Here is a 14,850-nt window from a genome sequence, read left to right as displayed (position 1 = left end):
ATTGCTGGAAAGCATCTTGCCAGAGTGCCCTGGGGTCCGGGACTGGTGAGCAGTACAGGGGCAGCTTGAAGTTCAAGGCTGTCGCGAACAAGTCCACAGTCGGGGAACCCCACAAAATCAGGACTTTGTTGGCTATCTGAGGATCCAAAGACCACTCGGTACTCACTATCTGCGAAGCCCTGCTCAGACTGTCGGCGAGCACATTCCTCTTGCCAGGAATGAAGCAAGCTGATAGTGTTATCGAGTGGGTTTCGGTCTACCTCAGAGTCTCTACTGCAAGATGGGATAGCTGTTGCGAAAAAGTGCCTCCCTGCTTGTTGATATAAGCCACTACCGTGGTGTTGTCGCTCATCCCCACCACGGAGTGACCCGCCAGGGACTGTTGGAACTGCTGAAGAGCCAGAAAGACGGCCTTCAATTCTAGCAGGTTGATGTGTAGGCACTTTTCTGATTCTGACCAAAGGCCTGAGGCCCTCTGGTTCAGAACGTGCGCCCCCCACCCTTCTTTTGACGCGTCCGAAAACAGAGTCAATTCCGGGGGGAGGACGAGAAGACTCACTCCCTTCCGCAGGTTCTCGTCGGCCAGCCACCACCGCAAGTCCGTCTGTTCCAAAGACCCCATTGGGATCCGAATGTCCGGGGAATCGGATCCTTGATTCCACCGGGACTTGAGCCGCCATTGAAGGGATCTCATCCTGAGGCGGCTGTTTGGAACCAGACGGGCCAGGGAGGATAGGTGGCCTAAGAGACACAACCACGATTGGGCGGGGAGTTCTTTTTGCCTGAGGAAGGGTTCCGCCACCCTCCTCAGCCTTGCTATCCGGTCGTCTGATGGAAAGGCTTTGTGGAGATTGGTGTCTATTAGCATGCCTAGATAAACCAGTCGTTGGGACGGCTGCAGAGAGGGCTTCTCGAGGTTTACCACGATCCCCAGATCCTGGCAAAGATCCAGAAGCCTGTCTCGGTGCCGAAGAAGGGTCGACTCCGAGTCTGCTAGGATCAGCCAATCGTCCAGGTAACGAAGGAGACGAATGCCGTTCCTGTGCGCCCAAGATGAAATCAGGGTGAACACTCTGGTGAACACCTGAGGAGCTGTGGAGAGACCGAAACACAGCACCTTGAACTGGTAGATCTTGTTGTCTAGGCAAAATCTCAGGTACTTCCTGGAAGACGGATGGATTGGGATCTGGAAGTACGCGTCCTTTAGATCCAGTGTACACATGAAGTCTTGTGGTCTCACCGCAAGTCTGACCGTGTCTGCTGTCTTCATGCTGAACCGGGTTTGTTAGACAAACCTGTTCAGAGCTGAGAGATCGATGACGGGTCTCCAGCCTCCAGTAGCCTTCTCTACAAGAAAGAGTCGACTGAAGAAGCCTGGGGAGCCGTCCACGACCTCCTGGAGAGCACCCTTCTCGAGCATGGTCTCGACTTCGGCCTGAAGGGCCAGCCCCTTTGCCGATCCCGTGGCATAGGAGCTCAACGACACTGGATTCGCTATCAGGGGAGGTTGAGATGTTGTGAACGGGACGCGATAACCTTGGCCGATCACAGAGACCATCCAAGCATCGGCCCCGTGTTGCTGCCACCTGCGGACGCAACGCTGAAGGCACCCCCCCACAGGTGGACATGCAGGGGGACTGCCACCCCTAGGGCTTGCGGCTGCGGCCGCCACCCCTAGGAGTCTTGCCTCACCTGGAGGACTTACCGCCCCTCTTGACCTTGGCTGGAAAGGGCTGGGGCTTAGACACCACTTTCTTAGCTGCCGGTGCCTGTTTGGGAGCCTTACGAGGCTGTTGCTGCTATTGTGGCGGGGCTGGAGGCTTATAGGGCCGAGTTGTAAGGGCCCTGTGGAGGAGGGAGTCCGTGCTGGATTTCCTCCACCTCTCAGCCGTTCGCTCCATGTCTTGAGGTTCAAACAGGCTCTCCCCCAGAAGGGAAGCATGTCGGAGCCTACACACATCTACGGCGGGGACCTTCGGATGGAATCTCTCGGACACAGCATCGCGACGCTTCAACACCGAGTTGGCCCACAGGGTGGTAACCTGGTGCGCCAAAAACTCGATGGAGCGGGTGCCCGAGAGCAAGAAGGTCTCTAGGGCCTTCCTATTGGTCTCCTTGGACAAGTCCTCCGATCGCAATAGGATGCCCAGAGATCCTAGCCAGAAGTCCAGCCACGAAGTGGCCTGCATGGCACACTTAGCGACCTTCTCGTGGTTAAGGATCTCTGCCGCCGAGAACGACACCTGCCGGGCAGAGAGTTTCTCAAGGGGAACTCCCTTCGCCAGCTCCTCCACAGAGTGATGGAGAGGAAGAGCGAGGTTGTGCTCACCCAGGATCTCGAAATACCTCCTCTGCTGGAGGCAAGGAGGAGGGATGAGCTTGTTCCCGGCAGTGAAACGACTAGAGGAGGCAAGAAGTGCGAGCTGAGCGTTGGCCCTAGCCCTGGCACTCTTCAGCCCCCAAGACCAGGGCAGAGCTGCACTGGTCTTAGGGGCCTTCCGAACATCAAACACTTCATCCAGAATCGTGTCTTTGCCTTCACGGGGGGCGATGACTGAATCCGTAAGCCTGTTAAGTTGCCTTATCAGGCTTAGGACCTACCAGAAGGCATGTTCGGATTCTTGCTGTTCTCCTCCCTGCGGGCTGGCAGCTAAGTCTCCTGCCCCAGGAATCTCTTCCTGGGGTGATACGTGGACATTCCCCTGGGTAGTCGTGGGTTCCTGACGAATCCTTGCAGAGGATTTAGGGACGGTCTTGGAATCCTTGGATTCCCTCCTGGGAGGGATACAGGATCCCAACAACGAGGTTCGAGGGGCCCCTTCCTCACGAGACGATTCTCCTGCCTGAAGCGAAGTCTCCCCCCCTGGTGCCGAGGGGAAGACTACCGCCCCACTGGACTCACCTGAGGACGGAAAGGCCTCGTCCACGGGAGAAGGAGAGAGTACTCGTGCAGGAGAAGGGACCTTCGCGACCGACCTCTTGGGAACCAACTTCGCCCCGGGGGAAGTCACCACGAAGTCCACTCTTCTCTTTCTCTTCAGCGTAGGAGAGAAAGCCGTTGGTTTGTTACCCTGGCCGGCAAGTGCTGGTTTCATAACCCTCACTAACGCCCATGCCAGAGGACCAAACCAAGTCTGCTGCTCCCAGGACACAGAGTCCGAAATCCTCGCTAAAGGGAAAGGGATCGGGCGATCCTTTGGAGTGGACACGACGGTACCTGCCTGAAAAGAAGGTGGGGAAGAATGATGTACTAACCTCTCCTCGTCCTGCACTACCAACCTGTGTTTGGATGGAGGTGATCCCGAGTGCCGTCTAGGAGCACGCGTTCCTGCTGCTACCACCGGCTGCGGAATTCGCCGCGAACGATGGTCGCGCGAGGGCGAATGGTCGCGCGAAGGCGAATGGTCGCGCGGGAGCGCGGGCGCGCAGGTGGATGATCGCACGGGCGCACAGGCGAGCGGTCGCGCAGGCGAGTGGTCGCGCGGGCGAGTGGTCGCGCGAGCGAGTGGTCGCGCGAGCGAGTGGTCGCGCGAGCGAGTGGTCGCGCGGGCGCGCAGGCGAGCGGTGGCGCAGGCGAGTGGGCGCGAGGGTGGACAGGTAAATGAACGCGTGTCCGAGGCGACGAACGCAAGCGTTGGCGCGACGGCGAGGGAACGCGCTGCCGCGTAGGTGAGGAAGATCACTGGCGATGTAGATCCACATGCGATCGATGACGAGCTGGCGAGTGCAGTCGCTCAAGTTGGCGATGGCGCGATGTGGCATGTCGACGCACTAGCGTGCGATGGTGAGCAGCATGCGCAGGTGAATGACCGCGTAATGGTAAGCGATGGCGAGCAGCATGCGCAGGTGAATGATCGCGTGATGGGGTGCGATGGTGATCAGCATCCGCAGGAGGGCGATCGTGCAGGGGCGAGCGATGGCGAGCAGCATGCGCAGGAGGGCGATCGCGTGATGGCGAGTAGCATGCGCAGGTGGGCGATCGCGTGATGGGGTGCGATGGTGATCAGCATCCGCAGGAGGGCGATCGTGCAGGGGCGAGCGATGGCGAGCAGCATGCGCAGGAGGGCGATCGTGCAATGGCGAGCAGCATGCGCAGGAGGGCGATCGTGCAATGGCGAGCAGCATGTGCAGGCGGGCGATCGCGCGATGGCGAGCTAGAAGCTGGCGAACCATGTTCCTTCAGGAGCGTTGGAGAACGTTGGCACGCTAGCTGTCGCTGTTGAATAGGCGATACTAAGATCGCCTGTGCGCGCTGGCGAGGAGGTAATCGCTGGCGCGTAGGTGATCGCTGGCGAGCTGGAGATCGCTGGCGAGCAGAAGGTCGACGCGTGTCATGTGAAAGGACAGGTGGCGCGGAGCGTTCACGAGCAGGAACTGGGAGATCGCTGGCGCGTTGGCGAACATGTGTTTTTGACACACGTGCAGCACGATGTTGCGTAGCCACAGGACCCGGCAGATGGTGAGCAGGGAGTTCAGCAGGAACTAAAGGGTGGTCAGAGACCGCAGGGCGATGGTCCTCAAATGAGCGCTGACGCTCGGAAGAGAGCTGACGAGCAGGAGAGCGCTGGCGAGGGGGGCGAACATCAGGAGAGAGCCGACGAGCAGGTGAGCGTCGGCGAGCAGGAGAGTCTTGGCGAGCAGGAGAGCGCTGAAGATCAGGAGAGCGCTGGCGAGCAGGAGAGCGCTTGTGCGCTAGCACTGCTCGCGTAAGGGAAGGATCCCTTAGCCCCGAAGGGACCGTTGCCCGTCGGGTGACGAGTTCTCCAGAAGGCGAAGATCTGGCAGGAGAAGGTGAGCGGTCTGCAGAGAGGTTCAAGGAGGGCGGAGCTGTAGGTTGAGGCTGACGAAGAGAGTCCCCCCCGGAGGATGAAGACCCAAAAAGGCGCCTCTTAGTCCCCCTGTAAGGGGAAGGGAGGCCCTTGTGGCGTAGCGGACGGTGAGCCTTACGGCGGAGGCGGCCTTGGGGAAGATCGTCGGGACCATCGGTCCTCCGAAGGGGAGTCTCCGTTAAAGCACTTCCCTCAGAAGGAAGCTGAGCAGCAGCCGAGACCGAAGGACTCACTTCCCCCTTCGAAGGATGTACGGAAGGAGGAGGAGAGCCTTTAGCACCATCACCCGCAACAGCACCTGCGGCGGAAGGCCCAGCCACATCGGAGGCCTCTGTCACCACGACGTCGACAATAGATAGAGGGTCTACCTCTGCTACCGCCGGCGACTGCTTAACAGCGGCCCCCAACGAGACAAGGTCAATCAGAGCGACCCTGGAGGGCAAGCCCTTAAGCCCCAGGGACGACCAAATCTGTAAAAGATCATCACTGGATAAGGTATTATCAATAACCTCCCCCGGAGGAGGAGGGGGAACCGCCTCGCTATGGGAGGCGACGCCCTCTCCCCCCACCGAAGGTTGGGAAACAGAACAAGGGCCTGCGCTCCCACTCGGCCGACTCTCCTTAGGAGGCGGACGAGGGGGAGCTTCGGAGGAGGTTTGGGCGGCGGAAGAAGAGTCCCGAGAACCTTCCTCCTTCAAGGCTAACCCCAGAGGAGAACAGTCTCTCTTGGACTTCTTCTTACGCCGACGGCCATACCTCTCCCACTGGGAGGCAGACCACTCCCTGCATTCACGGCACATGTTCTCCTGGTCACACCTTCGGCCCCGACATTGAGGGCAGAGGGTGTGCGGATCCGTATTTACGTCCGACATGAAAGTCCCACAAGGACGACCGGCAACTCCAGGGCATGTACGCATTGTAAAGAAATAACTGAAGGTCAACTTCCAACCAACACACACGCTGAAAAGAAAAAGCAGAATATTAAAGGCTGTCACGAGGGCGATGAGCAGACACGTCTGATCACCGCCGAGCCAAAAGTGAAGTGAAGCAAGTCACCGGTGTGTGGAGGGGGGAGGGGTAGCAAGCTACCCTTCCCCACCCCCCGCTAACTAGCGCGGGGGTAATTAACCCTCGTTAAAACTATTGGCTCGTCATTTCAGCTGCGCTAAAAGGTAAACCCTCTGTAAATAGCGTGGTTTGTATTTCGGTTACGGAACAAATAGTTTTTTACACTGCTGATTGATTGGTACAGGTCTTATCCACCCATCATGAATCTTTGCTTTGTCTACGAATGGAATAATTCTATTTCCCATTAGGTTTAGGTATATATATATCCAATTCAACCAGGTCCTACTTTTTTCTTCGTGCACTCTAAAAATTTCTTCATTGACAGTCACACCACAATATAAAAAAATTTCTACCTCTCTGATACATAAATAATATTTTAACAGGGATGCATCCTAACTTAACCTAGGATGTTGGGTCTTAACCTAACCGGTTGGCACAATCTCCCTGGACACACAAACCTAACCTAACTAAATTCTAAGAAAACATTTACAGTACAATACAGTACTGTACTGTATGATAACTTATTATAAAAATGAGTTGTATCTCTCGTATGGCTAGGCCAACTATTCTGCCATTTTATCTGTCTTCCATTTCCAAGAACCAGTATATCTTTTCATACATGATAAAGCCATGTTTGAAGAGTAAAAATTGAATTGAAAATTACAGAAGGCATGTCACCATCATGGCAAACATATGTACCTCTGCTATAATGTCATAGTTGATATGTGTAAGTGCTAGTTGTCATGACTGAGTCAACATAGCAATTCTTGAAAGAAATGTTTTAGATGATATGATCAAAATATGTGGCCTTGTACTGTGACATTTTTAGTCACACACCTGTATTTATGGGAAGAATACCTATAAATTAAGAAAAGTGGTACAGCAAGAAAATGTAGGGAAACAATTCTTCAAGAATGTCCCACCTATATCTTGATTATTCAAAACTACTGTACACAAATCATCATTTGTGACAATTTATGAATAGAAAATTATGTTGGTATACAATCTGTTTTCAATAAGACTGTATTTCAGAGTTGATAATATGATTTTCCAATATTTTTGAGTTTTGGAAAATCCTAATCTTTTCCATAAAATATTGGTAGTTTTTTGAGATAAAAGGGCCCTCCAACTATGACAATTTGGGGAAAAAACAGAGGAAGCTAGAGATTTGGATGGGGGAAGCAAGGAAATTAATCAAATATAGGTAGCCAACCTATTCTAATAATTCCTAACCTTACTTAATTGTAATTCTTCTGAAAGGGAGGTGTTACAACTCTAGAACACCCGTAACCTAACCCGACTTAGGGATCCAGGTTTTAACCTTAAGGGAAGGTGGATTATCAAAGCCAGTAAACTGACATAGGATGCCACGTCACTTGAAAAATGATCAATAAACCATTTATGTAGTTGGGTTAAGCCTGTTGTTCTTACCATTATCAGAATCCGGGGATGCAGGTTATGGTGAAATAACATTAGAGCAGTGACTGTCATGCAAATACAGTATATGATAGTACGCTATGCACTATTATAGTATCAACTACTGATTATTTTCAATTTACACAACTACTGGACTTGACTTTAGGAACGATTATAACGATTACATTGAATATTCTCTATTTTGCGTGACTGTTACTTAGTCCGACTTTGAAAATGTACCAAATTTTTCGGTGAGATTTTAAACATTCAGTAGTAGTTTTTACTATTCATATTTTTTCTAAATTTCAAGCCATTTCTAGAACAAAAAATGAGCCATATCCAAAAACAACCTGATTAAAAATCAAAACGTAAGGTACAACTCAACCCGTGCACCTTCCAAATACTTCACTGTAATATTAGTCGGTTTTGATAAATTAAAGGCTGAAAGGGTTGGACAGATGATTATGGATTTAGATTTGGAGTTTTGGTTGAGGGATCCTGGAATGGTTCAATAATTACTGAAAATTAGCTAACCTATACCCTAACAATGAATCCAATCTGCATTCATGAAAATTCGGGACATCATAATGCTCTTTCACGAATTACCATAGCCTAAATGAAAAAGTAACAGTTCTAGCCAGGCTATAATTAACACCTGTAGTCTACACCAAAAAGTTCAAGAGTATTTGTTTACAAGAGCACGCTCTCGATTTACTCCCAAATTATGCAGTCCTGCAGCTCTCCTCTTCTTGTATAGTAATTAGGAGGTTCTTTAAATGCTGGGAAAGCAAAAAAAAGGGCAAGATATGTTGAGGAAGGGGGGAGGGGATATAAAAAAAAACTAGCTTGGTTTCCTCATTAAATGACCTGGAACTGACATATCAACATAGTCAACCAAACAGAATTCGTGATGCCAGTGTACATAACCAGAAGTTCGAGATGCCAGCATACATTTGATATACTGTACTGTATATTCAAAATATACTAAATTAAAAATTGAGTGATAACTCAAGTGTTGCTATTTGTAAATTGCCTATTTTATGGACACTTTTTGAGTAATTAATCCATTTTTAATTCACTATATGTATATTTAGAATATATATCATATGTACGATGGCATCAAGAATTTCTGTTTATGTACGCCGGTATCACAAATTCTGTTTGGTTGACTATGTTTACAATGTTAACTCTAGGTCGTTTAGTGAGGAAACAGAGCTAGATTTTTTATAACCCCTCTCCCCTTGCTCAACATATCTTGCTGTACTTTGCTTTCCCAACATTTAAAGAACCTCCTAATTACTGTACAAGAAGAGGAGAGCAGCAGGATTGCATAATTTTGGAGTAAATGGAGAGCATGCTCTTATAAATAAATACCAGTTCGAGCTTAAGCTAGGCTAGCCTAAACACAATACAGTACCATTTAGTTGTAGAGAATCATGAAAATTTCGAAGTGGTTGCATAGTATTAAGGATATTAGAATAGCCAGCAAAGACGTTATCTGATGCATAAGACAATATATTGATGTTAATTATAAAAGTATGCAATATATGGTGTCTATAAGGCAATGACATTTCGCAGATTACGTTGCTGACAATCATACTGTTGTGGAATGAACAGAAAACCTGGCACATAACAAGCTGTAATAACCATGAATAGACAAATCAAACTATATGCACATTGCTGAATTAACAATCTATATACTCCATATTCAAACATTTAAAAGTAACTTACGGTAAAGTTTTAAATCTTCATTTTCTTTGACAGATTTGGGCTGGAGTCATACAATTCTTTCTTTGCCTCTTGAACGGCACATCTTAGTTTGCGTTTCTTCTCGCCTTTTCAGTTCCCATTTTCTTAAGTCTTTTTACTCTTCCTTGTCAAATTCTCGTAAAACATCTTTCAATAAGAAAATGTCTTTTACCATTTACAATATTATAGGGCTGGATTAACAATTAAGCAAAATAAGTACGTGCTTAGGGTATCAAGGGCAGAGACGTACCACATAAAGAGCAAATGGTTTACGGCATAAAATAAATTACTTTAAACTTACAGAGCTAATATTCGACATGGATTATATGGTTGAATATATAATTAAGGAGTGTTAAAGCATGAATGCCTTAGTTTGCGTTTCTCCTCGACTTTTCGGTTACCATTTTCTTAAGTCTTTTTATTCTTCCTTGACAAATTTTCTTATATGTCTTTCTATAAAGTAATGTCTTTTACCATTTACAATATTAAGCAAAATAAGTACGTGCTTAAGGCATCAAGGTTAGAGGCGTACCACATAAAGAGCAAATGGTTTATGGCATAAAAGAAATTACTCTAAACTTACAAAGCTAATATTCGGAATGGTTTATATGATTGAATATATAATTACGGAGTGTTAAAGCATGACTACCGGGAACATGCCTTGAGGGGTGTCATACCTGTTATTCATATATGAGTTGAAACAATTTTTCAGGGTTCCTTGATCTTATAAGTTCGGTTTATTTTAGCAGGTCACATTTCGAAATATGGAATTTCTGGCAAAGAAAATCATTCTTACCCAGTATCATTATCAACCAGCATTTAATTCAACTGATGGCTTAAAGGTCCATGCACTTATTGTGGACGGAATATTGATGTTACTTTAGTTTATGTGATAATTGTCACGTTTGTTGAATATACAGTATTAGTTTTGTAATTGTATAGATCATCTTTCTTTCTTGTTTGTTGCAGATACTGGCAAGGGATATTATTATTATTATTATTATTATTATTATTATTATTATTATTATTATTATTATTAATTGCTAAGCTACAACCCTAGTTGGAAAAGCAGGATGCTATAAGCCCAAGGGCCCCAACAGGGAAAATCGCCCAGTGAGGAAAGGAAACAACGGAAAATAAATATTTCAAGAGCAGTAACAACATTGAAATAAATAAATAAATATAGTTGAAATGTGTTCATTTTAAAGCCTTTTGTGAGTTCAGTGAGTGTTGCAACAGTTAGTCAGTTGATTCAACACCAAATTTGTCATATATTGATCAGTTGAGTATTGTGCATTATCATAGGTACTTGAAAGATGGATAGTCCATCGGATACTTATTAACTTGCCTGGAAATGTAAAGTCATACAGCTAGGAAATTGCAAATCAGGTGTTACAGGTGAATGGTTGTTATAACGTTTCTTCCCCTGTACCTCCCAACCCCCGAATTGTTAAACGCCTGTTTAACTCCATAGATAATTGTCATATGACCTACCCCAAGCAATACGAAATTCTTTGTCAGTAAAAGTTCAGCATACCTGGTAAAGCGATTCGTGACTTTAGACTTTACCTAAACACAAGACCAACGTTGTATATCTTACCCACTCACTTACATTGAAGATCAAGAATGAGACATAACAGGAGACGAAAGAAGCCAAGCTAACCCTACACTTCGCACTTCAAGCGAGTGTTGATAAAGCAATAGAAATATAGTTTTCTTTAGGTTAAGCCGTAGGACTCATTCTTCCATACAACACAGGTTACTCGATACATCAATTGCCAGGAAGAAAATGACAGAGAGCATTGTTTGATATAATTTATCATATCACTTCACCAGAAAGAGTAGCTTGAATTCCTTAGAAGGTAGACTTCTAAAAGATGTTTCATATAAGGGCATTGACATCGGCCATTTGATAAATTTTGAAATCACACACACACACACACACACACATATATATATATATATATATATATATATATATATATATATATATATATATATATATGTATATATGTATATATATATATATATGTGTGTGTGTGTGTGTGTGTGTTCATACATACATAAGATTTATTATATTTCAACCTATGGTTTTATATATTTATTTACGTTATAAGTACCAGTACCTATTTTTGTTACTTAAAAGGTATGTGACAAATATCATTGCGACTTTGTCACTGGAATTATACCACTTCAATTAATGAACCAATCAACCTTACTTTGAGAAATCCATTGACATTGTCTACATGCCAAGCTGATATACTCGTATCATAGTATTCACTAGCTTTGCTTTTCCAAAATAATGTTATCACCAATTGCTGGGAACCATAGATTTATGAGGGATTAAAAAAAAAAAAAAAAAAAAAAAAAAAAAAAAAAAAAAAAAAAAAAAAAACAAGAAATGGACACATACATTTTACTCATCATCACTCTCAAGGAAAAAAATTGTTTTCTATTTCTACGTATGTTTTTATTTTATTTTTTTTTATTTTATTTTATTTTTTAGTCACAAATCTAAAATTTGTAGGAGTCCAAGTAGAATATCTCTCAGTGCGATTTCCCACCCCTGTTTTAAACCTCTTCTATTATGTACGATAATTTGTGTTAACCATCTAATCATTATCTACCACCATAAAACATTGTATTGCTCTTCCGGCTCATTTTATATGTGCAGTACACAGTCTTTCCTAACAGGGATTTACTCGGTAGCCTAATAACAATGGGAATGAAGGAAAGAAGGCAAGAAGGAAGGGGGGGGGGGGAGTACTAGGATAGCCATAGGTGTAAACACCGAAGGAGGGTTGGGGGAACCTCTGCGTCACAGTGACGTGATTAAGTAACACTTCTTCGAAACGCTCTAAAGGAAGTTTAGAAGTTCCTCTTTTTTCTAAGAGTAAACGGGTTCATTAAGCACATCTGTCAATTCATTGTACCACCAAAAATTAGGCCAATGTTTGAAACATTCATGGCTGTAGTTTCATGGAAATTCATAAGCCGGTTTGTTAGATATTTGGGAAAAACACTATTACACGGCCTCTGGAAACGATAGTGAATTTATACAAGCCATTTCATTCAACCGCTATTGCTAAGGTTGTTTTTTATGCTAATTAACTTTTATACATATAACTATGATATATAAGTAGCATGAAGAGAACATTTTATTTCTTATATCTTTTAGATATTTAAATGTTTATCAATTACAGACTTTCCCTTCAGTAATCACACTTTACTTTTCTTTTAGGAGGAACTCATTTAATAAGAGTTTTATATATTTTTTCATTATCATCATTATTTCCATCATATTCATTATCATTTTGAATATTTTGTGAGATAAGGTTGAGAATTTTGAGTTCTTGTTCAATCCTTTTATAAAAACAAAAAACAAAACAAAAAACTACCTGAAGTCCGAAGTCCTATAAGAATACATAGTTTACCAATAGCAATGCATAGGCTATGTAGGCTATAGACCTGAATTTCCTTATATGCTTGTGTCATTACAAACATTATTAAAAAAAAATGGCTTAAATACAGAATAGAGAAGTGGTCTTATCAGGGGATAAAAATCATATTCAAATTTTGCTCCGGCTGAAAGCCATTAAGAATAAGCCTCTTATTTTCATTGAACAATTGAGAATTTAACAGCATCAGCAAAACTGATTGCTGAATATGCCTACTTGTAAAATATTCAGTCTTTAACACTCAATTTATTAACCTAACCTAACCTAACCTGATAAAGTTCATGTTGCCATGACAAACTATTGATTGACAATTAGGTTGCAAATTCATTTCCTGATGTCGAGATAAAGTTGCAGGTGTAGGCCTACTAGGTGATCAGGGCCAAAAAAAATTCTTGAGAACATTCAATCAGGCTGTATTGTTATTATTATTATTATTATTATTATTATTATTATTATTATTATTATTATTATTATTATTATTATTATTATTAAAAGCTAAGCTATAACCCTAGTTAGAAAAGAAAGATGCTATTAGCCAAAGGGCTCCAACAGAGGAAAAAAGCCCAGTGAGGAAAGGGAAAAAAAGGAAATAAATAAACTACAAGAGTAGAATAAACAAACAAAATCAAGTATTTCAAGAAGAGTGCTAGCATTAAATTAGATCCTTTATATATAAAAACTTAAAAAAGAAACAAGAGGAAGAAAAATAAGATAGAACAGCATGCCCGAGTGTACCCCTAAGCAGAACTCTAATCCAAGACAGTGGAAGACCATGGTACAGAGGCTATGGCACTACCCAAGACCAGAGAACAATGGTTTGATTTTGGAGTGTCCTTCTCATAGAAGAGCTGCTGTCATGCTAGGCTCAGTCACCTAACATTCTCAAAAAGTATGACTTTCACAAATTGATGAATTAGAGATCTATAGCCTACCGTTAGGGTCTGTTAGGCCATTCAGAGCCAGGGTGACCAGACGCCTTGTATGGATTGTTCCATATTTATGACATTTGTCCCGTGTCCTGCATCGACACTCCCAAGGCCAGTTTTTTTGTCTCGCGTTTTCAGTATTTGAAAAAATACAATAGACTATAGTCAATTTCTTTTAGCGATGCATATTTGCACCGACTCGCAGCGGTGCCCTTTTAGCTCGGAAAGGTTTCCTGATCGCTGATTGGTTGGACGAGATAATTTTAACCAATCAGCGATCAGGAAACTTTTTCGAGCTAAAAGGGCACCGCTGCGAGTCGGTGCAAATCTGCCTTGCTAAAAGAAATGGACTATAGTGAAATTTTAGGTATGATATCCTTCAAACCTATAAAACATGCTTGATTACAATATTGTAACGCTTTGACACATGCCATGAACAGCTGTTTGTAACAAAATCTACAATGAACGAGCTTTAAAACAAAAGTAGTTAATGAATAACTTCGCGGTACGTCACTTCACGTTATGTTGTGTTTCTGTATTGTTCAACTACCTTTCCAATTTAGGTGTCCCTTATTTCAATTTTCAAAATCTGGTCACCCTGGTCTCCACCCAAGCTAGGACCAAGGAGTGCCAAACAATGGCTGCTAATGGCTCAGCAGGTAGACCTATAGGCTCCACCAAACCTCCCCTTCCTTAGCTCAAAAGGATGATGAGGTTGCAGACACTACTAGAAACTACTGAGTTTGAGCGGGGCTTGAACCCTAGTCCTACAGGATCGCCATGCAAGGACGTTTCCAACACGGGGATGCAGCAAAAAATTAGCAACACAAATTGGATATATATATATATATATATATATATATATATATATATATATATATATATATATATATATATATATATATATATGTGTGTGTGTGTGTGTGTGTGTCATGTGTAATTCACTCCCTAACCCTGAAGATGCTTTTGACTTCATCAAGAGGTTTTTTTTTTTTATTATCATTTTAAGCTAGAAATAGCCGATATAAAATTCTTTAAAAGTTGTATTGTAAATGAAAGTGTCTTAAAATCCGCCTTCGATACCAAATTGGAGGCACATGCCTTGACAACAGCAAGAATTAATAAATCTTTTTTTTTTTTTTCGAGATTTTTGAACCGTCTGACTGTAGACCGGAAGACCAGTCACAAAAGGGAGACATAAACGAGAAGGAAACTTTAGTGCAAATGAAATTTACACGTTATAATTGACTATTAAATACTAATGCCCATAACTTCACTCCATAACCTCTTCATTTACTGAAATCTAAAATTATTGCTAGTGTTCTCAAAAACAAATTGATGCTTACCTAAAAACGTGTGGTAGCGTCCTTGCCGGGTAATTGCAAGACTCGATTCCCGCTCAAA

At 44.0% G+C, this 14,850-nt stretch overlaps 1 protein-coding gene across 2 annotated transcripts in view; it reads right to left on the bottom strand.

Annotated features, from left to right (window-relative positions):
• The window catches only part of LOC137631240 (progesterone-induced-blocking factor 1-like), a 113,216-nt gene extending 104,013 nt beyond the window's left edge, over positions 1 to 9,203 (bottom strand). The window contains exon 1 of one of the 2 annotated variants that reach the window (XM_068363022.1): positions 9,045 to 9,203. The gene's annotated coding sequence lies outside the window, so the exon portion shown is untranslated. The remainder of the gene's footprint in view (positions 1 to 9,044) is intronic. The other variant, XM_068363021.1, reaches the window with a different exon arrangement.
• Between the last annotated feature and the right edge of the window lie 5,647 nt (positions 9,204 to 14,850).

Source organism: Palaemon carinicauda, chromosome 39 (assembly GCF_036898095.1).
Source record: "Palaemon carinicauda isolate YSFRI2023 chromosome 39, ASM3689809v2, whole genome shotgun sequence".
In the NCBI taxonomy this organism is placed as follows: domain Eukaryota; kingdom Metazoa; phylum Arthropoda; class Malacostraca; order Decapoda; family Palaemonidae; genus Palaemon; species Palaemon carinicauda.
The sequence above is the reverse complement of the archived record's forward strand: the minus strand, read 5'-3'. Positions and strand labels throughout refer to the sequence as shown.